The sequence below is a fragment of the Dasypus novemcinctus genome, chromosome 9 (assembly GCF_030445035.2).
Source record: "Dasypus novemcinctus isolate mDasNov1 chromosome 9, mDasNov1.1.hap2, whole genome shotgun sequence".
In the NCBI taxonomy this organism is placed as follows: domain Eukaryota; kingdom Metazoa; phylum Chordata; class Mammalia; order Cingulata; family Dasypodidae; genus Dasypus; species Dasypus novemcinctus.
The window spans coordinates 11860453-11885340 of record NC_080681.1 but is presented as its reverse complement, the minus strand read 5'-3'; the positions used below and the strand labels follow the sequence as shown (position 1 = coordinate 11885340).

The following is a 24888-nucleotide window of genomic DNA, read 5'->3' as shown; positions in this document are numbered from 1 at the left end:
CCCGTTTCTTCTTCCCCAGCCGCCATACTCACCCCTCCCTGCACTTGATCCTTGGGAAGTCCCCCGGCCCCCTCCTATTTGATTACTTCCTCTCTATTTCTTCCTACACGGATGGCCAAATCGTTGACTGCACCACTTTTTTACTTGCCCTCTCTTCCTTCCCTGTTTAGATTTCTAGGTCCATCTCTATAATCACTCCCTTGCATATGCCTGCCCCCTCTCACTGACTTTCACCTGCAAAGCCAGCCTGGGTCAAGTCCACACTCCTCCCCCTAAGCAATGGAGTGTGGCTGGAGAAGATCCGACAAGCTTGATGAGTGCTCTCACTTGAAGTTCAGGACCCTGAACTCAAGACGGCCCTCAGCATTGTCTACACTACATTTCTCTAGTCACTTTTCCACATTTCTAGGGGACTGATCCACCTGCTATCTCCTTAAATAGCCAAGGGTAGCCTACTCACAGTTTTATTTTTAAAGATTTATTTATTTATTTCTCTCCCCTTCTCCCCCCCCACCCCAGTTGTCTCTTCTCTGTGTCTATTTGCTCCGTGTTCTTTGTCCGCTTCTGTTGTTGTCAGCGGCACGGGAATCTGTGTTTCTTTTTGTTGCGTCATCTTGTGTGTCCGCTCTCCGTGTATGCGGCGCCATCCTGGGTAGGCTGCACTTTCTTTCGTGCTGGGCGGCTCTCCTTACGGGGCGCACTCCTTGCGCGTGGGGCTCCCCTACATGGGGGACACCCCTGCGTGGCAGGGCACTCCTTGCGCGCATCAGCGCTGCACGTGGGCCAGCTCCACACGGGTCAAGGAGGCCCGGGATTTGAACCTCAGACCTCCCATGTGGTAGACGGACGCCCTAACCACTGGGCCAAGTCCGCTTCCACTCACGGTTTTTGTTGTTGTTGTTTTTTGTCAAGGTCATCAGCACCTTCATCAGGCCAAATCCAGTATTCAGATTCTTGGGTCCTCATCTTACTTATTTCAGCAGTATCTGATACCGCCAACCACTCTTCCAGACAATTCTCTGGTCTCAACACCACACTCTCTGAGGGAGGGGGAGGGAGGTTCCTCCAACCTAAGTGGCAGCTCTGTCTCCATTCTACTTAGGTGTTGGAGTGCTTCAGGGCTCATTCTTGGTCCCGGCCTCTAGCTATTCCCCATCTCTAAAATTTATATAGCTCTAAGGCTTTAAAAGTTTCTACTTGCAGACTGAACCCCAAATTCATATCTTCAACATTTCCACTTGGATGCCTATCAGACATCTTAAAGATAACATATGCAAAACAGAAGTCTTGATTGCCCCCACCCCAAACCCAAATTTGCTCCTTCTGGAGTCTTCCCCATCAGTACTACCGTTAACCCAATCATCCAGGCCCTGAACCTAAAAGATCTTTTTTTCCTTCATACACTATTGCCCACGTCCACTCCAATCTTGTGAATATGCCCTATTCTCACCCCTTCCACTGCTGCCATCCCAGTCCCAGCTACCATCAACAGCCTCCTTCCACACATTTGTGCTTCCCTATCGTTTTTTTCTCCACACATCAGCAAGAGTAATTTTTTAAAAAGTGAATCACATGTGGCCACTCCCATGCTTACCCTCCCACTGTTTCCAATTGCTCTTCCAATGGCCCATAAGACTCCACAGGCTCTGTCCACTTGCACACGTCCCTGGCGGACGCTCAGCCACACGGGCCTTCTGCTGGCCCCGCCACGTGCCAGGCGCGTTCCCACTGGACTTGCATGGCTGGTGTCTTCTCAGAATGGAAGGCGTTCCCCCAGGTTTTCGCTAAGCACATTCCTTCACACCACGAGTGTCTGTGCTCAAAGGTCGCCGATAGGCAGTTTCTGACCAGCTCGTACCACCGCATCCTCTGCATTATTTTTCTTCACACCACTTATCACTACCTGAAATTTTGTTTGTTGCTAGTCTCTCATCTCTCACCCCACTAGACTGCAAGCACCAGGAGGGCAGGACCTTTGCCTTGATTATGGCTTTATACCTTGCACCTAGAACGCTGCCCGACAGAGTTGGTGTTTAATTCATACTTATTGAATGGATGCGTTCCTTCCAAAACTCTAGTCCTCCTGAGTCCTCAGACCCGAATTCTTTTCATTTCCCGCCTTACCTCGCACCACCACTCCGACCTCCGCAAGGCCGAGACTCCCCGCACCTTTCCCCCAAATTCTCAGCGCCCCCGCACCCCCTTCGAGCGCGGCTCCTTTAAGCGGCCTCGGAACGCGGCGGGGGGCGGGAACGCGACCGCCGCCGGGTCGGCGGGGACTCGGAGGGGCGGGGCGGGGCGGGGGGCGGAGCCTGCGTGGTGCGTACGTGCGCGTTCTGGAGGCGCCGCCGCCGCCGCTCCCGAGGCCGCCACCGCCGCCGCCGCCGCGCAGAGCCGGAGCAGGATCCACGGCCGAGAGGAGGGAGGAGGAGGAGGAGGAGGTGGAGGAGGCGCCGGACCGGGGGGGTGAGTGAGGGGCGGGGAGCCCGAGCGGCTCCCAGCGAGAGCGGGGGGCGCGGGTCGGCCGAGCCGGGTCTGAGGCGGCCGCTGTCGCCGGCCAGTCCCCTGGCTCCCCCTTCCTCCCCCGCGCGCCCTCCGCGTCCCGGGCGGCGGCCCGGGGGCCTGGCGGGCGGGCGGGGCTGGGACTCGGGGAGGCCCGGCCGCCGCCACCGGGGCCCGAGCCAACCACGCCCGCGGACCCGGCCGGTCTGTGGCTGGGCCTGCGGGAGACCGACGGGAGGGGCCCGGCCGGGTGTGGGAGAGAAAGAGGACATTGTGTCCCCCACCCTCCAACTCCCCGAGGTGTCAGGGCACAAGCCCGTCTTCCTCCGTGCCCTCGCCGCCTGAGATGTGTGGGAGATTGGACCCAGCTGCCTTTCCCCCTCCCCTTGCGTGTCCCCAGTCTAGGGTCAGATTTTCCTCCAAACCCAGCCCTCCCTCGGGGGGACACGCGAGGAGGGGTTCGCGGCGTGGGTGCGTTCTCTGCCCTTCCTCCCGGACTCGCGAGGTGCGGGTAGACTGGAGCGCTGTCCCGCCGGCGTTCACTTCTGTCGAGGGTCGGGGTCCCTCTTTCCTTCCGGTACCCCTTTTCCCCGCAGGAGCCAGGGCTGACACGGCCACAGCCCACTCCACCCCCGGCCCCTTTCCCGCCCTCTCTCCCCCATCTTTTCCGTCGCAGGCCATGTGTTCGCCTTTTCAGCTTTGCGCTTCTTGGGTGTCTGCTGCTTCCCCGAATTTTGTTCGGGAAGAAGTGTAATTCTCGTCTTCCATCGAACCGGGCTGGGAGGAGCGCCTCTTGCCCCCCTTCACTCAGGAAGTTAAGGACAGTGTCTTCAGAGGAGTTGTGTAATTTACTGCTAAGATGAGGGGAAGACACTGGTGCCTAGAAAATGGAATCTCCTCGCAGGGCTAAGAATCCGAGTTAGGTGACCTTTTGACCTCTCAGGAAAACAAGTAGGGTTGGGGAGTAATGTGTGCGTGTGTTTGGAAGGAAGGAAGGTATATAAGAAATGCAAGACAAAAACTGGGCAGTAGGTTAATGGGCCACAACCTGACTGGTGGCCACTGTGTTCTGCTACCTGGGCGGTGGGTGATGATCCTTTCTTTTCATCTGGATGAGAGTGGAGTCTCGGCTCTTAGTTTTAAGGTGGAGCTCATGCCTCCAAAAGCACGCTGAAGGGCAGTCTCAGAAGAGATGCTGCTGGAAACAGGATTTGGAAACTTTCTTTGGGTTTCCTGTCAGTGTGTGGGGGTGGGCATGCGCTTGTGTAGTTTTTCTTTTCTTTTGATGTAATTGATAACCTATGATATTTTGACTTAATAAGCACTAAATCAAGCTCTCTGTCTTTATCATGCTTTCCTTTAACTCGTTCTCTTTTGAAATTGAATTTGTGTTGGTTGATACTCTTTTCTTAGTCTGGTGTTTCAGTGTATCTTATCTTGTTTCTTTGGCATTTTGAATTATGTTCTACTTCAAAATGCAGTTATTTTGCATTGTTAAGATTGTGAGGATCACATGGTGCTGTGGTATGGTAGCACTTGGTGTTTGTTGAATGAATTGAATGATTACAAAGATGTGTTTAGGTATTATATATCTTCTATCCTTTTGAGAGGTACCTTACATTAGGATATTGCATTTCACTCCCAGTATATAAAAAAGAGAATTTGTAACCTTTCTAAAATCACTGACACCTTTGATAATATGAGTAATAGGTGTTTATGTGCAAAATTTTGCATTTAGTTTCAGGAACTCTGAAGCCAACCATGAACCCTTAAATGTAAACTGAAATCCCTGAGCTTTACCCATAGTGAAACTGTTCAAAACCCTTTGTTCATTTTCTTTGCTGCTTCAAGAATAAGTGTCCACACTTAACTTACAGACTAAACCTTGGGTCTTTGGGAATGAGATTTAAGAGTGACTGTTATGAAAAATTTCTCCTTAATAACTATCTATTACTAGTGAGTTTTAAATGAACACACTGGTAGCTTTCATGAGAAATAAGATTTTTCTGGTAACTTTTGGCAAGTTAAAAATCATAATCATGACTGACTGACTTATGGTTTTTATTATACAAGCTACTTCAGAGCAATATAATCAGCACTTGAAAATGTTCACAAAGTAAACTTAATCATTTTTCCTCTTCCAAGCTTGTTCATAGGCATGGTTTCTCGTGTATCTCAAGTTAATTTATTGTACCAACATTCAATATTAATTTGAATGTCTACTATATGAGTGAAAAACAAAGGCCTTGCTTTCATAGAGCTTATATTCCAATTAAGACAGACCTTAACCAAGCATTATTTATTATATTATATAATAATATCTTCATAGCACCAAGTGATAAGGGCTATGAAGAAAGTAAAGGAAGGTAATGGGATAGAAACAGTGGCAGGGAACATAGGGAAAACTTGAGAGAGGGAGGACCTGAAGGAAGTGAGGAATGTGTATTTCTTGGGGAGGAAGGCTACTGCTGAGAGCACTGCAAGTACAAGGACCCCGAGTGTCCTTAGGAGGCCAGTGTGGTGGAGGGCAGTAAGCAAGAGGGAAAGTGAGAGGGGTTGAGGTTAGAAAAGTAACTGGGACCCTTATAAGGCCTTGAAGACCATGGCTAAGAACACTGGTTTTATGTTGAATGAGATGGAAAGCTGTTGGAAAGTTTTGAGTAGAAGAGAGACCTTTTCTGATTTAGCCTGGTGAGCATCATTCTGGCTGCTGGGTGGAAAATCAACTTGGTAATAGGGTCAAGGGTAAAAGCAGGGAGACCAATCAGGAGGTTAATAATCTTCATTTTTAACCTTGTCCAGTGGTTGAAAAATAGTCCATCTTCTTGAATGTGTGTGTATTTTTCTTTTGGAATATTTCCTTGGGTGTGATGTCTAGAAGATGGGCTACTGGATCAAAGTATATAGATATACTTGTCTTTCTGTTGTATCTCTGAGTTGCTCTCAGAAAGTAGGTTGTACCAGTTAAAGTGACAGCCACAGTGGTTGAGCATGTTTTTCATGGCGATGTGGTTTGCATTTGGTATTATTATTTAACATTTAAACAATGATTTGAATTATAAAAAGAAACCTTTTAGATTATTAGATTGAATTTTTTAATCACTCATATTTAGAGTTTGTAAATTAGCTTACCTCTCTTCAACATTTAACAACTGGGTATTAGTTTTGGGGGATACAGAGATGAGTAAGACAGGGTGTCTTACACTGTCTCCCTCAGGGAGTTTTATACTGTCATGTCATAATTTGAAATCTAGTGGTTAACTCCAGATCTTGCCAATGTTTATTGTTACTTATGACTTTGTTAGTGTACGGTTGATGGTCTTTTATATAAAATAGGCATACCAGTGAGGCATGCAGTTTTTCATATTGCTAATTCTTTTGTTTTTTTCCCTACAGAAGAATTTTTTAAAGGTATCTGTAATTTTGTATGTTGTCTCTAGATCTTATAACTGAGAGTCCCGTACTTTGTTCTTTTGCAATGAACTATACAACTAGTACTTAGTTGAGGAATCTCACAATTCAGTTTTTAAACTGTTTTAGTTCTTTATAGTTATTCAAAACACAGACTATTGTTACTGTTAAATAATGTCAACATTGCATCTTTGAACCTTTATTTAGTTTATAGGAGAGGATGATACCAGTCTGTTTTGAAAGAAAATGATACCACTGTGAGGGCTTTGGTTCTGAAATTTAGATGGCTTGATTTGGAATGAGCAGAGATTTTTGACATCTCTAAAGTGAATGGGTTGAACTAAATGAGTTATCTGAAAGCACCCAGCACTGTGTGTTGCATGGACTAGGGACCCAACAGATGTTTATTGAACCTCAGATAACCTCTAAGCTCTTGTTCTAAAATTCTCTTATTTTATTTTATTTTCTCTTATTTTAAATGCTCAATAAAATAACTTATTTAAGCATTTATATCTTAATGTGGTGGCTTAAAATTGTGAGCATAAACTTTCTACTAATGTTTTTCAAATTAACCCCATCAAATTTAATAAGAGTTATAGTATATTTCCAAGAGTTGTCTGCTCATTTTGATTTCCTATATTGCTTTATGACAAAGCCAAATTCAAGTCATATGGAAAAGATTAGTGTTAAACATCAAAATATTTAAGCTTTCTTATGTTACTCAGACACTTAAAGTGTCCATTTTTTCCCCCTGCCTTCTTATGCATGAAATTTGATGATTACAGGTGATGGTTTTATATGCTTTTCAGCCTTTCATGAACAGAGATAGTATTGGCCCATTCACATTTTGAATTTTTTTAATTGTAGTTCTGGTTTTGCACTGAATGATTCACACCTTCTCTTTCAATCCCCTTGGCACAGTTTTGAGGTGACTGGTTAAGAGTGCAGGTTGTTTTGCAGTTAGATGATCCAGATGAGTATTGATCCCTATAGGCTTAGCTTTATTCATTATGAAATTCTGATCAACAGAGTAGTTCAACAGAGATCTAGGCCATGCTCTCATTTCTGCTTGCAAATAAGCCTTATAGAGACAGGGTACGCATCCACACACACATACACACACCAATAAAATAGGGAAATTGTGTATGATTATTAAGGTGGAGTTGAAACAGGAAATAGTGTGCTTTTATAAGTGCTGTCAAAATAATCATTTTAGTATAATTTTCAGAAGTATACAGTATACACATAGAGGATTAAATATGTTCTATGAAATTAACTTCAACCAATAAATTAGTTAATGGCTTTTTTGTATTTTTCTTTTAAAGCGCTAATGATTTCATTTAAGCTCCACAAACTTAGGTTCAAAAATTGAGGGGGAGGGGAAGTGGATGTAACTCAGTAGTTGAGTTCCTGCTTCCCATGTACGAGGTCCCAGGTTCAATTCCTGGTTCCTCCTTAAAAAAAAAAAATTCTGGGGGAAAACTTCCTTGTAAATCACAACAAATCCTTGATTTTGTTAGAAATCACGTTTGTATTATATGAAACCTAAAATGCCTTACTTTGAATTCACAGTATATACCAGTAACTTATTACTCATTCTTAGTTTTTTGAAGTGCTAGGTTTACCCATTTATTCTGGTGGTAAAAAATAATTCTGCTCAGGATGAGACTGTGGTTCCAAGAAAGAACTGTAAAGTAAGGCACAGAGAACCAGACTTACTGTTTCGTTGGACAAATCCCAAATGCAGTTTGTGAGACTCAAAGTAGTAGGAAATTTTCTCTGATTGCAGTTGAATATTTCAGATCTGGCAGATGTATAATCCAGGGAGTAAATTCATTCACTGCATTTTCAATGATATTTTTAAATTCATTTATAAATAAGATCATTCTGCTATAGACATGACTGTATTATAGAACATTATGTAAGCAGCTATGCTAACGTAATAATTTTTGCAGGTGATATTTAATACTAGTCTTTGGATTTTATGTAATTTACAATATCTAGTCCAAATCTATTGATGCCTTTGTTGCTACCTTTTAAAATCCATTTTACGCTTCTGAAGATATTGCATAATTTCATTAATATGTTTCAGGTGAAGCAAATGTTTTGAGTGACCCAATATATTAGACCTTTTGGACAGTGAGAGGTGAAGGTATAGATTAAGTAAATATTGTATTGTCATGGTAGAGTAAAAATAAAATGATGCTCAATGATGCTCATTTTCTAAGTAAAATCAGTGTGAATAGTTAAAATTCTCTCAGTTCAGCAGCTATTTCTGTGGTCTTATTTTCTAACAGCTTTTTAGTGTTAGAATAAACCATAGTTTCCCTGTTGTTTATAATATAGGGAAATAAAAATTATTTTTTGTACTTCCTTTTTTTTACTTCAGTCCAAGATCTTTTTTATTTGTAATTTGCCCTCAGTATATATACCACATTGTAGGGAAGTTGTTTTCCTATTGCATTAGTCATTCTAATTTTATATTTAACATGAGAAGATTTTTTCATAGAATAGCTTGTTAATAGTTTGTCCATGTTGACCAAGATCATCCTTTGCTGCTAAAGTTAACTATATGTTAGAATGGAAATATGCATATAGACAAATGCATCCATGTACATTTTTCATTTTTAGTGACTGTTGGCATATCACCTGCTTTATTTTCAAGCCCATCCCCTCCACTGCCACCAACTGTGATGTGCTTATGAGGCAACAAAAATGCATTTAGTTTGCAAAATATAGAATAGTTTTTTTGGTTTTTCCTCTTTGTGTGTTTTGAGTTAGGATTAATTGGACATTTATTATTCTCAGTAGACATATATAGTAAAAGAGTTCATTTAACTGTGATGCTTTCTGTTGGAGCATTGGCTGACTTTTCAATAATAAGCCTTGTGCAGTTTCATGACTACTACTGAGTCTGGGGCAATATTCCTTATACAGTGAAGTCTGATGTTCCCTTTGCACTGGAAATTAGTTTCTAATCCAAGTAATATTCCCTTGTTAGGTTCAGGATCATTCAGCAGTGGTTATAATTGCTAATTTTTTTTTTTTTTCCTGTTTGAAGTAATTCATGTTCCATTGTGGCAAATTTAAAAAATAATGTAAGTGTAAAGAAGAAATTGAAGATCACCCATAATCCCACCATCAAGAGATAATTGCTACTAACTTTTAAATTGTACATTTTTTCCAGTTCTCTCTTTGTATGTTCAGAGATTTTTCATTTTTGCAAAATTGGAATTAGACTTCATATACACTGTTTTGTTCCTACTATATTCTCTGAATAGGATGTTGGTGTCCTAGTGTGAGACTTTTAGGGTCTTATAATATTACTAATTTAAATAACACTGGGGCATACATTTTTTGTACATTTATCTCTTTTTTTTTTTCCCCTTCCTTTAGGATAGATTCCCAGAAATGGGATAACTTGATCAGAGGGTGATTACCCTGTATAACAGTGTGTGTCTCTCAACACCTTCAATGGCATTGAGTAGGTCAGTTTTGAAACTCTGCCAATTTGATAGATAAGTCCTTAGGTGGTAATCACAAAATCCTCATATTATTAATTTGTAAAATATCATTGTATGTGATTAGTAATTTGCAGTTATTGTCTACAATGTTGATTGAAATGATTTTCTTTAAGAAAAATGTAGGTAAAACATCTTTTTTTTTTTTTTTGCTTTTTTGTGTATTATTAGGTAAACTAATCTTTGACAAAAGATTTATTGAAGCTGTAATTTGAGGATTGCCCTTATAATGGAGAGAGATGGAATTCTAGTGTTCTCCTTTTACTAAAATGACAAACATGAGAAAGCTTATTTTGTAGTTTATAGTAAGCAGAAATATTACCTAAAATTAAATTATTTCACACAGTTGAGTGGATAGTTACATGGTTCTAACGTTTTAAAAAAAAACTGGGTTTAGAGCAAAGGCTCTGGAGTTAGGCAGCTTGGGTTCACATCCTTGCTTTGTCACTTACTAAGTACATGATTTGAGGCAACTTACCAAGTTTATGATTTAGTGTTTCTGAACTTTGGTTTTCTCACCATTAAGAGGAGAATAATAATACCTATTTCATAGATTACTGAAAGAATCAGAAATAATGTGTAGGAATGCTGGGCACATAGTAGGTATTTAATAAAAGCTAGCTATTACTAAATTTCTTTTCTCCTGTCAGTCTCCTGGAAGGCAGCAACTGTCATTTTTGTATCCTATTGTTTACATGAATATATAGAGAAGCAAAGGGGCTTTGAGCAGTGACAGCAGAAGGGGCATGGTGGACATTCTTTGTGGTAGGCATAGCATGAGCAAAGATAGAAAGTTCAGGATATGTTGGAGGATGGAAAATTGATTGGACAGAAGCCTAGACTTCTCTAGTTGGAAAATACGGAGATTGAGTGGGACTAGTGATTATAAGGTATTAAATGCTAGGTTGAGAAGAGTAGGCTTTTTTCAGGAGCACAAGAAGTTTTGGTGGGAGGAAAATGATCAGAGCAGTGCTTTCCGAAGATGAGTCTGGCTATAGAGTACAGTATGAATTGAAGGCGACTAAAGATAGGGAGGCTGGTTTAATAATAGGCAAAACAAGAGGGAAGGTTTTGGGGAAGTTGCTGGAAGTTACTGTTGGGAATATCTGATTCCACATATATCTGATTTGGAGATGAAACTCCAAAGAAAGAGTAAGCCTAATGTATAGGCTATATGATAATAGAATTAGGCAATTTTGAGAGAAGATAGGAATTGGTGTACTTTGGTTTTTGCTACCTTTTTTAAAATATGTGATAAAGATCTTTTACCTTCCAATCTAAAAAATAAATGAAAAGTATACATTTATGTTATTTTTTGACAGATGCAGAGGTTCCTGAGCAAATTTTATTTATTTAGCATTTTGAGTTTTTAGTTAATGGGTAGTTCTCACTTCTGCATGTGAAGAATACGGCTGGACTTTAAAAACATTGGTAGGGGGAGCAGAGGTGATGAGACATGAAGTATAGATTTCTTTTTTATTTTTTAATAAATTTAACTTTTAGAGAAGTTTTAAGTATGGACTTCTTGTTTGTTAAGTGGCTTAGCATGTTGAGGACAGTGAAATATGGAACAATGAAAGTAGGAAATGTATCTTAGAAAAAGAGGTATCAGGAATTGAACCCAGGACCTTGTATATGGAAAAAAGGCGTTCAACCACTTGAACTACATCCGCTCCCAAACCCCAGTTTTCTAAAAAATAAATACAGGTTTGTGATACCTCTGAGGTATTACATTTTTTAAACCATTGAGGTGTCACAACTTTCTTAATATTTGTATTTTTATGTGTTTTCTAAACTCAGAAATAAAACATTATTTTTATTAAAATCTTTTCTCTTTAAAAGTATCCTTGAAAATATTTTAAAATTAGTAAGCAAATTTGGCCACACTGTTTTGGAGTTTGTGTGTGTTTTACTTTTTACAAAAAGTATGTTTTTCTTATATGAAACTGTAAAAGCCCTGATCTGGTCTACTGAATGATACTTTCATTTACTAAAGGAACCTCAGATATTCAAAGCAGTGATTTAATGTCCCAAACTCTAAGATTCCAATTGAGTCTATTTTGAATTGCTCTAAGGGTATTTATGCCTGCTTGTCAACAGAAATCAGCACTGTAATCATTCTCCAGTTCCTGTGCACAGCCACCACCTTCCTTCACCCTCCCAAAACTGAAATGGAGAGAACAGGTTCTTCCTGCAGTGGGCTTTCTGTTTTGAGCCATCCTGGCACTGTTACTGTGATGGCAACTGTAGCCTTCCTAGTCTGTCTTGCATTCTTAGAAACCTGCTTGCATCATGGCAGGAAAAAGCAATTATTAGATTGAGTAGCTAGCAGCTCCTGGTATACAGTTGTAGGATAACTCATTCAATTTTTATGTGCAGTAACGTGAAGTATGTGAAACATGAGTAGATTTTTATATCCTTCCATCTGAAGGATTAAAAAAAATATGAAGCTCACTGGCTGAATAGAATATTGTGCACATTTGTCTTGTTCTTTTTAGCAAAAGAACATTTTTCTTATTCCTTTTAAATCAACAATTATGAATGATAAATGCAAATTCTTGACTAAGAAATCAGAGTCCTTTCCGAAAATAATATTAAACAATTTGGCTAGTCAGCCATCAAATATTTATTGAGTGATTATTGGGTGCCTGGTACTATTCTAGTAACAAAAGATACAGTAGTGAATAAGACCTGCTCTCATGGAGGTTTTTAAACTAGTGGGAAGTTGGTGGTTGTAGGGAGAAATGGTAAACATATGAACAAGGTAGTTCAGAGGTCACAGATGCCATGAAAAACCTCTTAACAGGGTGAAGCGATGGGGTGGTTTAGATTGAGTGTTGAGGAAAAGCTCCCTGAGATGATGATATTTAATCTGAGACCTAAATGACAAAAAGCCAGTTGTGTGATGATCTACAAGAAGAGTAAAGCAGCTGGAGGGCCCATTGGTAAATAAAGATCCTAAATTAAGAAGAGCTAATCATGCCTGAGGAATAGCAAGAAGGTCATTGTGCTAAGCTGGAGAGGGACTGATTATAGCACCAGGGAAGTTGGCAGGGGACAAATCAAATAGGCCCATGGTGAAGAGTTTGGGTTTTGTTCTTTAAAATACAAGGAAGAAGATACTCGGTATTATTTACCTTTCTTTGTGGATAAATATGTCTAACTTTAGAATTTGGGGATGGTGTTACTAATGATTTTGGCTTAAAACAAACCTATAGGGTAACCAGTATTTCTCCAGACATAGAAAAGGACTAACCTATGGTACATAAATTGTGTTTTCCCCAGGGGTCTGCAGAGATAGGAATAAATTATTTTTAGTATTTCTAAGAGCCTAGAAAATTCTGTATTTTCTCTAAATAGGTTTATACAAGTTAAATATTGTGCATCTTTGCTTTGACCAATAATTATATTGACTCAATTCTTTGGGGGCAAATAATCATAAGTCATTATCATGCATTGTAGAAATTGCTGGTTGTTAATGAAATAAATATTGTGCTTCTATCTCAAGGATCTTGCATTGAGTTTTATTATTTTTTAAGTCGACAATTTGAGAGCTCTGATTAACCATTATTTATCTGATTAATAAAATATCAGTGCATTTCTAGACAAAATCTTCAAAGACACTGAGTCCATGGAGAAAGTTATAATAAAAGTTTTTTTATAGTAACGTTAGAAACCATTGATGTATTTTCTAATCACTAGGAGTATCTACAAGGAGAAGGGAACTAATTTTTTTTTTGAGGGTAGATCCCTTATATCCTATTTAATCTGCATAGCAAATCTATAAAATAGATACTGTAATTGTTTTTTTATAGATGATGAAATGTAAAATAGTGGTATAATTTATGAAAATTCACACAGCTCTAATTATAGAGGATCAAGTAGATAGTAAACTTCCGAAAGAAAAGAATATTGCAGTACATAGCCCAGAATAGATAATCCACAAATACTTGTATTTTGCTTACTTGCAAACATGAATGAGTTACTGAGTGAATGAATGACAGAGCACCTCTGTCCCTATAATCCTTTCTTCAGTGCATTACACTATTTTGAGTTTTCCTTTCCTTTTGTTTCAAATTAATCTAGAAATTTTCTTCATAATTGACTTCACTTATCTTTTTCCTCAGCACACCCCCATACCTTAATAATGAGGTTTAAGTTACTTAAAATAAATCACGCAGTGAAAATCCTGAAGAGGGAAATAAAGACCAGAAACATGAAAAGTGTAATTTTCCCTTAAATTTTGTTGTCTGAGTAATCTGTAAAGATTTCGTGGTTTGTTTGTTTTTTTTTTAAATCTGGTAATGGATGATGGTGATGGCAGCACACATTGTGAATGTATTAACAGCCCTGAATCATATACTTGAAAACGGTCAAAATGGGAAGTTTTATGTCATATATATGTTAATATTTTAAAAATCAGCTGTATACCCTTATATTCACATTCAAAATATGTTCTTTTGGTTTTGTTTACATTTCTTAATTATTTTTTCAACCTTCTAAAAGTTTACTGTAGTATCCTGAAATGAGGTGGTAGAATAACAGTAGTCAAAACATTTAACCCTTTTTGTGGCCAATAGTAGACCTACTGGGATCTTGAGAAAGGATACGTTGAATCTGTTTGTGGCAGTGTAACGATCTCTCCTTAATGAAGTATGGGATCTGTCTTGTTGGTTTGAGTTAGAAATGCAATAAATTTAGATAGGATAGAGAGGGTTTTTGTACAGTAGAAACACCTTTTAAGATTTGTTTCTAGTTGTCTGAGATGAAGATTATAGTATGATGGATCTGTAAAAGATAACTCATGATATTTTTGCTCTTGGTATACTCAAAGTATACCAAGATTTTTTTTGGGGGGGTCGCTAGTTTTTTAGGTGAGAACTTTTTAGACTGCTCTATACTATTATATCCTGCTGTTCTCTATTCTGATCACACAGTTGGTTCAGTAATGATATATATAACCCCCTGGTATGAAGTTTCAGTGCTTCAGAAAATTGTTTTGCATATAAAGAATCAACTTGCCCTATAGATTTGTATCTCTAAAAATTGATGTGGGGAGTTTTCAGAAATTTATTTAAGCATTTCAGGTAGAAAATCTATGGGCAAGTGCTTTTGGAAAGGTGAATCTTATAATAATTAGGTCCACCTTTATTTGTAAGTTTAGATTTTCAGATATTAGGTTATTTTGGTTGTATTTCTTTTGTATCCAAATAATAAGAAGCCTGGGACTTTGGTAACTCAAAATTGGTCAAATGGTATACCCTTTTTTTTTTAAAGTGCCTTTTGAATATCACATTTCACACTTATGACAAACTTCAGTTGTATAACATTTCTTAGTGGTTTTAAATAAATGATAACTTCTGATTAGTATTTAACTCAAATGTCATATCTTTTACATTGGAATGTGACAGTATTGTAATTCAAGAACCATTCAAAATCGCAGTTGAAACTATGGATAGGAGAGTTTTTGATGATGTCGTCATCCTTTTATTCCCATTATGCTTTAGATTGGACTGTTGTTATCAGTAGAACAAGCATGAGATTGTGTCACCACTCAGTGCCATCTTCTTACATTTGTATGTAGCAATTGTAGGCATTAGACACTGGTTGTAAAGAATCATCACTTTGGGTGTTCTTAGCTGGCTTCCTTAGGTTCTGGTGTGCTGTGCGGAGTGTCTGTCTTCCAGTGGATTATCACAGATCTTTTGCAACAAGAACACTTCCATAGCCATGTGTTTTTTGTCCTCCATGTTTTGACAATGGACATATGAAGGACTTGTTAAAAAATATTATTAGAGAAGTTGTGAGTTTACAAAACAGTCGTGCATACCATACAGGATTCCCATACATCACCCCACCACCAATACCTTGCATTGTTGTAGAACACTTGTTGCAAATGATGAAGGAACAGAGTTGGAATATTACTGCTAACTATAGTCTATAGCTTACATTTGGTGTATTTTTCCCACAAATCATCCTATTATTAACACCATATATTAGTATTATATATTTGTTACAGTTCATGAGGAAATGTTCTCATATTTGAATTGTTAACCATAGTCCATCACCCACAATGGGGTTCACTGTGTTATACTGTCCCATCCCTTATACATTCCATCCAAAGTGTACGCTCAGTGGCTCTCAGCTTCATCACAGAGTTGTGCCCTTATCACCTCAATCCATTTTAGAATGTTTTCATTACTTAAAAGGGAAAAATCCCATGCCCCTTTACACACCCATGTTGTTGACCCTTAGCATTGATGACATATGAAGTTTTTTTAATAGTGCAGAGAAACTGCAAAGAGCATTTAAAAATGATTTTCTAAAATGTTCAGATACTTGGCACCTTGCAAATGAGAGAGCACTCTTAAGTTAAGGACCTACCATCCCCTCCTACCTTCTGGTTAATGTTTACAGTATAACTTTTTTTCACCTATAAGCCAAAGTGTATTGTGGAAAACTAATTGTAATTGCACTTGTCTGCACTATTTGTTTTTTAAAAGTGTGCTCCATTGATAAGGGATCAAAGCTCATTCTCTGTATTTATTTAGGATGATTTCAGTCTTTTTTTTAAATTTCAGTCTTATCTTTATGAAATGTCTACTGATATGTAGAGTATGGGCTAAAAGGAAACACACCAAAAGGACCTAAATTGTTATCTCTAGGCTGGAGGATTATAGGTGATTTTTGTTTTCCTCTTTAAGCTTTTTTATTTCCTATATCTAATACCTTGTTCATATATTTATAATCAGGAAATTAAAAAATTCTAAATGAATTCATTATAGAATATGCAGTTAAATTTAATAAAACCTTTAAAGATGAAGATTCTTAAGGGATAAAATGAGTCAGAGGTTTTACAAATGAATTAATAGGTAGAATGCATTCCCTGAGATGTAATTATATGTTATAATAAAAATCCGTAGGGGAGCAGGTGTAGCTCAAGGGGGTTGAGTGCCTACTTTCCATATATGAGGTCCAAGGTCATCACCAGTACCTCCTTGAAAAACAAAACAAACAACAACAACAACAACAAAAAAAAAAAAAAACAGTGTACTTTCCAACTAAAATCACTGCAAAATTGAGTTGCTATTCTGGGGATAGGGAATGAGAGAAATGGGGAATGTATTGTTATTATTGATACCATGCCTTTGGGAAACCTCTGAATCTTTTAGTTCTGGTTTGCTTCAGTTATGTTTATTTACATACTGTTTTGTAGATAAGTTATTAATTATAGGATTTAAACTTATTTATATAAATGGTATACCAGATCTCATTTGTTCTTTTGGTAATGTATTTGTGGTCAGCAAACAAAACCCTGGGTGAAAGTTTGTATACAGTACCAACCAGTTTCTGCTTAACCTCTTGGTTTCTCAGTTTTCTTGTCTATAAAATGGAATATGAACAGTATCTATTTCTTAGGCTTGTTTGAGGATTAAATAAATTACATATGCTTGGCACACAAAAGAGCACTTATATTTTATTGCTGTTCTTATTATTGTTTGTAATGAACTGGAAAGATCCTTAAGGACTGGAAAAGTTTCTTATACTTTGTATATTCTATTTTGATTAACCCTGTGTTTTCACTGTTAAGTGGGACTTTAACTCTGTATTTAGGTAGCTTTGTTACTTATGTGTACAATAATTTGAGGTTTAACATTTTGGACCCAGAGGGTATAATACAGGAAATTTGTAATCTGGTGCAGGCATTATTTTGAATCCAGAATATTTCAAGCGTGTGTGATAAACAAGCCTCTTAACTACTGAATTAAGACTACCCAGTGATTGTGACTTTTGTTCTCTACTTGTTTAATTTTCATCATAGGATTGAAAACTGTGTTTCTTTGTGAATAATGGTGCCCAGAGAAAGCCAGTGGTTAATACTGGTTTTTGAAGAGTTAGGTAAACTCATGCTATACTACAACACTATAATAATGAAGTGAGAGTTTATTTTAATGACAAAATTTATGAATGTTGGTTATTTCTTTTAAAGTCTCCATAATGCCTTATGCCCTATAGCAATAATAAATAATAGGGTGTGTTTGATAGTTTATGAAGAAATTTAAAACTTTAAGTTCATTAAAGGGAAGGGAGGAGTTTAGGGGGGATTTCCAGATATCTGGGCTCTTAGTACATAATTCTAAAAATATTTCCTAGACCAAATGAAAATTAAAATATATTTATCTGTCAGGAGTTCACATTTTCATGGAATGGTAGGCTAATATAAGTGTGCCTCATTTAAAAAAAGCAACTCCTGTGGTGCTTAAAATATAATTGAAAATACAGATTCCCTAGTCCCACCATAGAAATACTGATTTATTAGGTGGGGCCAAGGACTCTGTATTTTACTACTCCTAGTCATCTCTAGATAATTCTCATGCAATACTTTTTCAGTTTATTTCTGTGTATATTTTTATTTTTAGCATTATATTTTAGAATTTTGTGCTGTATTTCTTAAATCATAGTAATAAAGGAGTAATATGTCAAGAATGAAAATTAATGTTAAGATGTCTAACTTGATTGTATATCTCTTTTTACTTTTAAATAGGTTAAATGTACAGGTAGGACTTATTCAAACCCTTGTAAAACCAAGTTCCTTGTGGAAAAAAATGAGAAAATACCAGTGAACTAGTGTTTTTCAACCTTTTTATTTTATCACTCCCACAAGGATCTCTTTTAGACATTTTTTCCCTAATTGCTCCCTGCATGGAATTTTAATACCTCCAATATACTGTATTATTTGTTTATGTTATGTGCTTTAGACGTTAGAAGAGTAAGGTATTTTTTGCCCTTTAAGAGCCAATTTTCACCCCTTTGGGTGTGATATTGCCCTTGTTGAGAATGCATGCAAGGAACTAAAGAAAAATGACCCTTAATTCTACTTTAAGCCCATTGCCGTTTTGGTGTACATCTTTCCTAATGGTTGTCATTGCATATGTATTTTTTCTTTAATAAAAATGAGATCATACCCATAATAGCCCATCCTCCCTGTGTTCTTAATGTATTGTGAACTTTTCATGACAAATGAATATATTTTGACAGTATCATATCTAGTGAATAAGTAGTGTGGACTCATAGTATTTCATTATGTGAATTTGTCATCATTTATTTAAATGATTCCTTGTGCTTCCCAATTTTTTTTTACACAAATTCTGTCGTGAATATCATTGCAGCTAAATTTTTTCTACATATCTTTATTTCCTTAGAATAAGTTGAGTAGAATTATTTTATTCTGTTATACATTTTTATGTTTTGGAGTATGTAACAACTTAGAAAGTGAAAGTCCCTTTCCCCAAGAACAATCATAAGTAACAATTTGAATATCTGTCCAACTTTTTCCTGTGTATATCCTAACATAATTTTATATATCTTTTAAAAAAGAGGAATAGTATCCCTTAAGAAACTTTAATCATCTTTACACTATATATAATTTTACCTCTTTTCTTTTTAGCAGTATTCCACTGTATTGGCATATGGTGATTTATCCATTCCTCTATTGAAGAACCTTGCTTCCTGTTTTGTTTGTTTGTTTTTTGGCATACATCTTGGTTGCTTGTATTATTAGCCCCATTCGTGATGGGATTGCTGGGTCATTTAGGAAGCAGGAGTACTTCATATGCTTGAATCTTTTTATAGGCGTTCTCGTCTGTTTCGTTTTTTTGCCTACTCTGGTGTTGGTATGAGATTTTAATTACTATAGGATTATATTGTAGTTTTTAAATTTAATTTAATTTAATTTTGAAAGAAGCTCTTTAGATTACATAAATGTTACATCAAAAGTATACAGGAATTCCCATATACTCCACCCTCTTCCCCTCTCACATTTTTCCCCATTAGCAACATTTTTTATTAGTGTGGTATATTTGTTACAATTGATTAACACATATTGAAGCATTGCTACTATCCATGGTCTGTAGTTTACTTTATAGTTTACACTTTGGACTGCACAATTTTACAGGTTTGACAAAATTTATAATGGCCTGTGTCCATCATTCCACTGTCATGCAGGACAATTCCAGTGTCCCGTTGTAGTTTTCTCTCTGAATGTATTGAATATTTTAAGTGGCAGGTATACCTGTGTATTTTTCAAATTACAAGTTACAGTGTAAAATTTGGCTAGGTTTTTGTTTAAGATAGACATATATATTTTAACTGGACTGGAATAATAGAGATTGTGAGGAAGTAGGTTTGAGAATTTTTAGTACCTCGCAGTAATTCAGAACTCTAAAATCACCTCTAAATTGCACAGTGAACAAACAGGCTTCTGAGCTGTGAGCTTTCTGGGAACACTGGAGCTATAACATTTCTGTCAAATACGCCTTTTAATCTTTGGTTTATTGATCGAAGTATTTTGGACATATACTATCTAACTTTTAGTCTTTTTTAAAAGAGATATATTTTCTCTTTCTCACTGTCTTTTTTTACATTTCTGGTAATCATACTTATTTTTAGATATCATGCTATGCTATTTCTGTTTTTATAGAGTTGCTTTAGTTATTTAGTGTCTTCAGAGTTATTCATTTCTGAGGTTCAGAGTCTAATAAAGTTCATAATATATCAGAGTAGATATTATATTAGGTAACACTTCTGTGAATAAACATTTGATTTTTATGGAATCTAATCTAACTGGCTTTTTTGCTAAATTCAAGCATGGTTTTTAATGGGAAATACCTAAACATTGCAAAGGAAATTATCCTTTCATTTTCAAGTAGAAGTGTTTTCAGTGGGCTTTAATTTTTAAAAAATAATATATATATTTTTTCCTTAGGCAGTTTCTCTAGATTAAATTTAGCCACTCACTGCACTACTGAAATCTTTAAGTGTTGATTCTGGTCCTTTTAGTCACTATGATGCTGTCTGTGAGCTAACTTTCTTTTTAGGACATACTCGCAAATGAAATTTTCAAATGCTGTCAGTGTTTTGAAAGTTAGTTTACACCTGTAATGAAAATTTTCCCTCACCACTAGGATGAAGCCTAATCATAATAAATATCATCAGTGATATTTGATAAGCATAATGAAGCAGGCAATTTAGACAGGACCTTGTTTCCAAGAGTTGTCTCTCGGCGTTTTGGGCTCATTACAAGGAGGTTCAGCTTGCTTTGGGTCATGGTTCTTTCTCTAGGGAAGTGAAAACTCAGGTGTTCTCCCTCATGGAGATAAGTTGTAATTTTTCCTTCCGTGATGTATAGTTTGTGGCTCTTCCTAACATCTTATTTAATAATGCATAGTACATTTATAGAAATTAACATCTCAAATATGATTTTGTCTTTTAAGGTTTACCATTTAACCAGGTTAGAGATTTTATTCTTTGGTGCAAAATTTAACTTAAACACTTTGTAAATGTGTATGAAGCTGGGTCATTTATCACAGAATCACAGCAGCAAACAAATGACAACCCATGCTGGAGCATTAACTCTGACTTGAGACCTTTGGCCAAGCCCGTGGGATTGCTTGGATACTGCCTTACCACCTTCACTGCCTACTTTGTTTTCTAAAGCCTGAAGCCATATAAAAATTCATTTAGTTCACAGTCATTTAAACGAATAGCCCATATAGAGGATATTTGATTTTAACTAAATATTGTGTGAAATTATTATAAACTATTACAAAAATTAGACATGTGAAAGATGTTTATGTTTGTAAAACTTCAAAATATTTCCATTTTATTATTTCTCATTATTTAAAATATTTTTCCCCTCACACTAAGTATTGTGATGAATTATACCAGTAAGATTTTAAATAGTAATAGCAGTCTGGTAGAAAGGGATTTTTTTTTTTTTTGAGGTACTAGGGCCGGGGATTGAACCCCATACTTCGTATGTCAGAAGGCTGTACTCAACCACTGAGCCACACTGACTCTCTTGAGTTGATTCTTTTGTGTGTTTGCTTGTCTTTTTGTTTTTAGGAGGCACCAAGGATGAACCAGGGACCTCACATATGGGAAGCAGGCACTCAACTGCTTGAGCCACATCTGCTCCCAGAAAGGATTATTTTTAATGGATTTGTAAGAATATACATTTCTACAGCACATAAAAGTCAAGAGATTTTATTTTGATGTTTTGAGCTCTAATTAAAAGTAAACTGCTGGGAAGCGGATGTGGCTCAAGTGATTGGGCTCCTGTCTACCATATAGGAGGTCCAGGGTTTGATTCCTGGGGGCCTCCTGGTGAAGGCAAGCTGGCTCGCGTGGTAGGCTGGCTGGTGCTGGGGTGCTGGCCTGCACGGAGTACCAGCCTGCAAGATGACGCAACAAAAAGAGACATAGAGGAGAAAAAATAAGAGACATAGAAGACCAGGAAGCTGAGGTGGCACAAGAGATTGAGCCCCTCTCTCCCGTTCTGGAAGGTCCCAGGATCAGTTCCTGGTGCTGCCTAAAGAGAAGACAAGTAGACACAGAAGAATACACAGTGAATGGACACAGAAAGCAGTGAGCTCAAAAACAATGAGGAGTGGGGGAAATAAATAAATAAATCTTAAAAAAGTAAACTGCTTTTCAGGAAAACATCATGTAATATTTAATAGCCCTTTATTTAACTTTCCTACTCAAAGTATCATTAAACTAATTCTTAAACATCCCATTTGGTCACACTTTTTAAAAAATTCATTTTTTAAAAATTAATACATTGCTAAAAGAATAAATACAGATAATGCATACACTTGCTCCCCTAAGATAATATAAAAATTACAGATGAAGTAAAAATATATAGACAAGGCAAAAACAATGGTTATATGGTTCCTCTGTATCCTTATAGACATTTCCTATATAAACTTACATGGATATATAGAAAAACTTACTTTTATTTTCACACTTTTTTTTCCCCCAAAGTCTTCAGAATTAGAGGTTAGATTTGATGACTAGAAACGATCTTTACTGATACACTGTGGTACTCAGTAAATATTCCATTCTTCCAAGATAAGCTTTGTTGAGTACTCCCATCACTACCCTTGCCCCCATCCTACACCCCTATTCTTTTCTTTTAACCTCCACTCTTCTTGAAAGGAGAGATGTGTCAATCCTGGCTTGGCTGTATGTTTGAATTAATTGAGGAGCTTTGACCAATACCCATGTCCTGCTTCTACCATGCAGAAATTCTTAACTTAATTGGTCATGATGCGTAAGGCAGGTCATTGGGGAGGAGAACATGCTCTTCTTAGTCTTTCTTGCATAAAGGAACTTGCATGAGCAGAGTTGGTATGGTTTTGGGGAAGACGATTTTTGAATCCAAGGGAAGAAAGGGATATATGAGTATAGGTCTTTATAATCCCTCAAGTTCTGTTAGGCGAATGCACTGCCACATACTTCCCCATTTATTCCAGTGTTGGTTCATGCACAGAATTTGGAATACTTTAATTTTAAGGCAAACTGAGCAGATTAGGTAAACAAGAAGATGGCTGATAAGGCAGTATGGTGTGGTTAACCACACAGATGCTACAGCCAATCTGGTTGGGTTGTAATCTTGATACTGTAGTTTATGTCTGTTGAGCTTGGGCAAATTTTTTAAGCCTCTCTGTCTCATCTATAAAATGGGGATTATAATTCCCACCTCATATGAATGTTGTAAGGATTAAAAATATTAATACATGTTGAGTGCTTAAAACAGCATTTTAGACACCTTTTCATTCTTAAGTAAGCCATCATTAATTTCTCTGTGTTTTGCAGGAATCTAGAAAAGTAGTTTTATTGCCATCAGATTTAGAACTTCAAAATTCTTCTCACAGGCTTTGGGCTTAAGTTCTTAGCACATATCCTATGAAGCTGTGAAATTTTTACATGTATCACTGTATTCGGGTTCTTTGGTTGCAAGCAAAGACACATATTGCCTTGTTCACACTATATCCCCTGCAGGATATAGTGGCTCTTCAATAAGTAATTGTCCAATGAAAGAATAAACATGGTTAATTTAAGCAGAAAAAAAAAAGATGTTTATTTGAAGGTTGCTTAATAACTCACAGAATTTAGGCAAAAGACAAGCAACCATGCCTCATGATGCCCCAAAGACAACTGAAGTGGTTTGGGGGGATGGGCATCTAGGGAGCAGGAATGAGCAGTGTCTTTAGTGTACCACAGGCAGAATGAATCCGTTCCAATCAGTTTCCATGTCCAAATTCTGCTGCTCAAGATTCAGCTTCCTGGGAGGCTTAGCCTGATTGGCTTAGCTTGAGCTTGGGTCACATGTCTCCTTTTTGCCCACTGGAAGGTGGGGCACAGATTGACATTCCCACCAAAACTGCTTTCCAGAAGACAAGGGCTGTTTCCAAATGGAGAGTCAGGGTGCTATTACCAAAAGGAGAAGGAAGGAATACTAAACATGCAAAAATAACAGATATCTACTTAACAACTCACTCTTGAAATCTTAGAGGGACAGATGGTAAGGCTGACATGGATCAAAGAGGCTGGGTCTAAACCTTTTTGGGGTCATAGCCCCCTTAGAAAATTTGAGTTTCTGGATACATTTTGGGCCCTCTTTGTCTCTCCAGAAAATTATACCTATGCTTAAAATAAAAGTTGTGAGTTTTTGTTTTTTAATTAATTAATTAATTTAGCACTGCATTTGAAGAGGTTTTTGGACCTCCTGAAGTACAACCAGTGTTGGTGGGAAATGGAGCTATGTCTTGAAAGGTAAAGAACTCATAAGGAGAGGGTGGTATATACTATTAAAGGATTTTAGGCAAGGGAACCACCATAGTCAGAATTGCATTTAAAATGAATCATTCTGGCTTATATTGGAGGATGGATTCAAAGGTTATAAGACTGGAGGCCAAATATGAAAAATATTAAATCTCCCTTGGCCTCTGATACATGTACACTCCTGATTCTCCTTGATCTCTTTGATTTCTCTTGGAGGAATTTGGTTACAAGGTCATGAGAGCCTTAATTAGCACAGTGGCAATGTGGTAATAGGAAATGACAAGAGTAAACAATTTTAAGAAATCCTGAAATAAAATCTGCACAGGGACGTGGACTTGGCCAGTGGTTAGGGCGTCTGTCTACCACATGGGAGGTCTGCGGTTCAAACCCCGGGCCTCCTTGACCCGTGTGGAGCTGGCCCATGCACAGTGCTCATGCGCGCAAGGAGTGCCCTGCCATGCAGGGGTGTCCCTGCTCAGGGGAGCCCCACGTGCAAGGAGTGCACCCCATAAGGAGAGCCGCCCAGCGCGAAAGAAAGTGTAGCCTGCCCAGGAATGGCACCGCACACATGGAGAGCTGACCCAGCAAGATGACACAACAAAAAGAAACACAGATTCCCGTGCCGCTGACAACAACAGAGGCAGACAGAGAAGACACAGCAAATAGACACAGAGAACAGACAACTGGGCCGGGGAGAGGGGAAGGGGAGAGAAATAAATAATCTTTTTAAAAAGTCTGCAGAAATACCTTAGTTATTTATTGCATATGGGATGTATGGCTTGTAGGTATCTAGCTTGGAAGGGTTGCAGAAGAAATAGAGGGCAGA

The 24888-nt window shown here is 37.8% G+C and overlaps 1 protein-coding gene across 1 annotated transcript in view; it reads left to right on the top strand.

Annotated features, from left to right (window-relative positions):
* The first annotated feature begins 2280 nt into the window (after positions 1 to 2280).
* RAP1A (RAP1A, member of RAS oncogene family) overlaps positions 2281 to 24888 on the top strand; it is a 100481-nt gene continuing 77873 nt past the window's right edge. The window contains exon 1 of the mRNA XM_004473604.5: positions 2281 to 2466. The gene's annotated coding sequence lies outside the window, so the exon portion shown is untranslated. The remainder of the gene's footprint in view (positions 2467 to 24888) is intronic.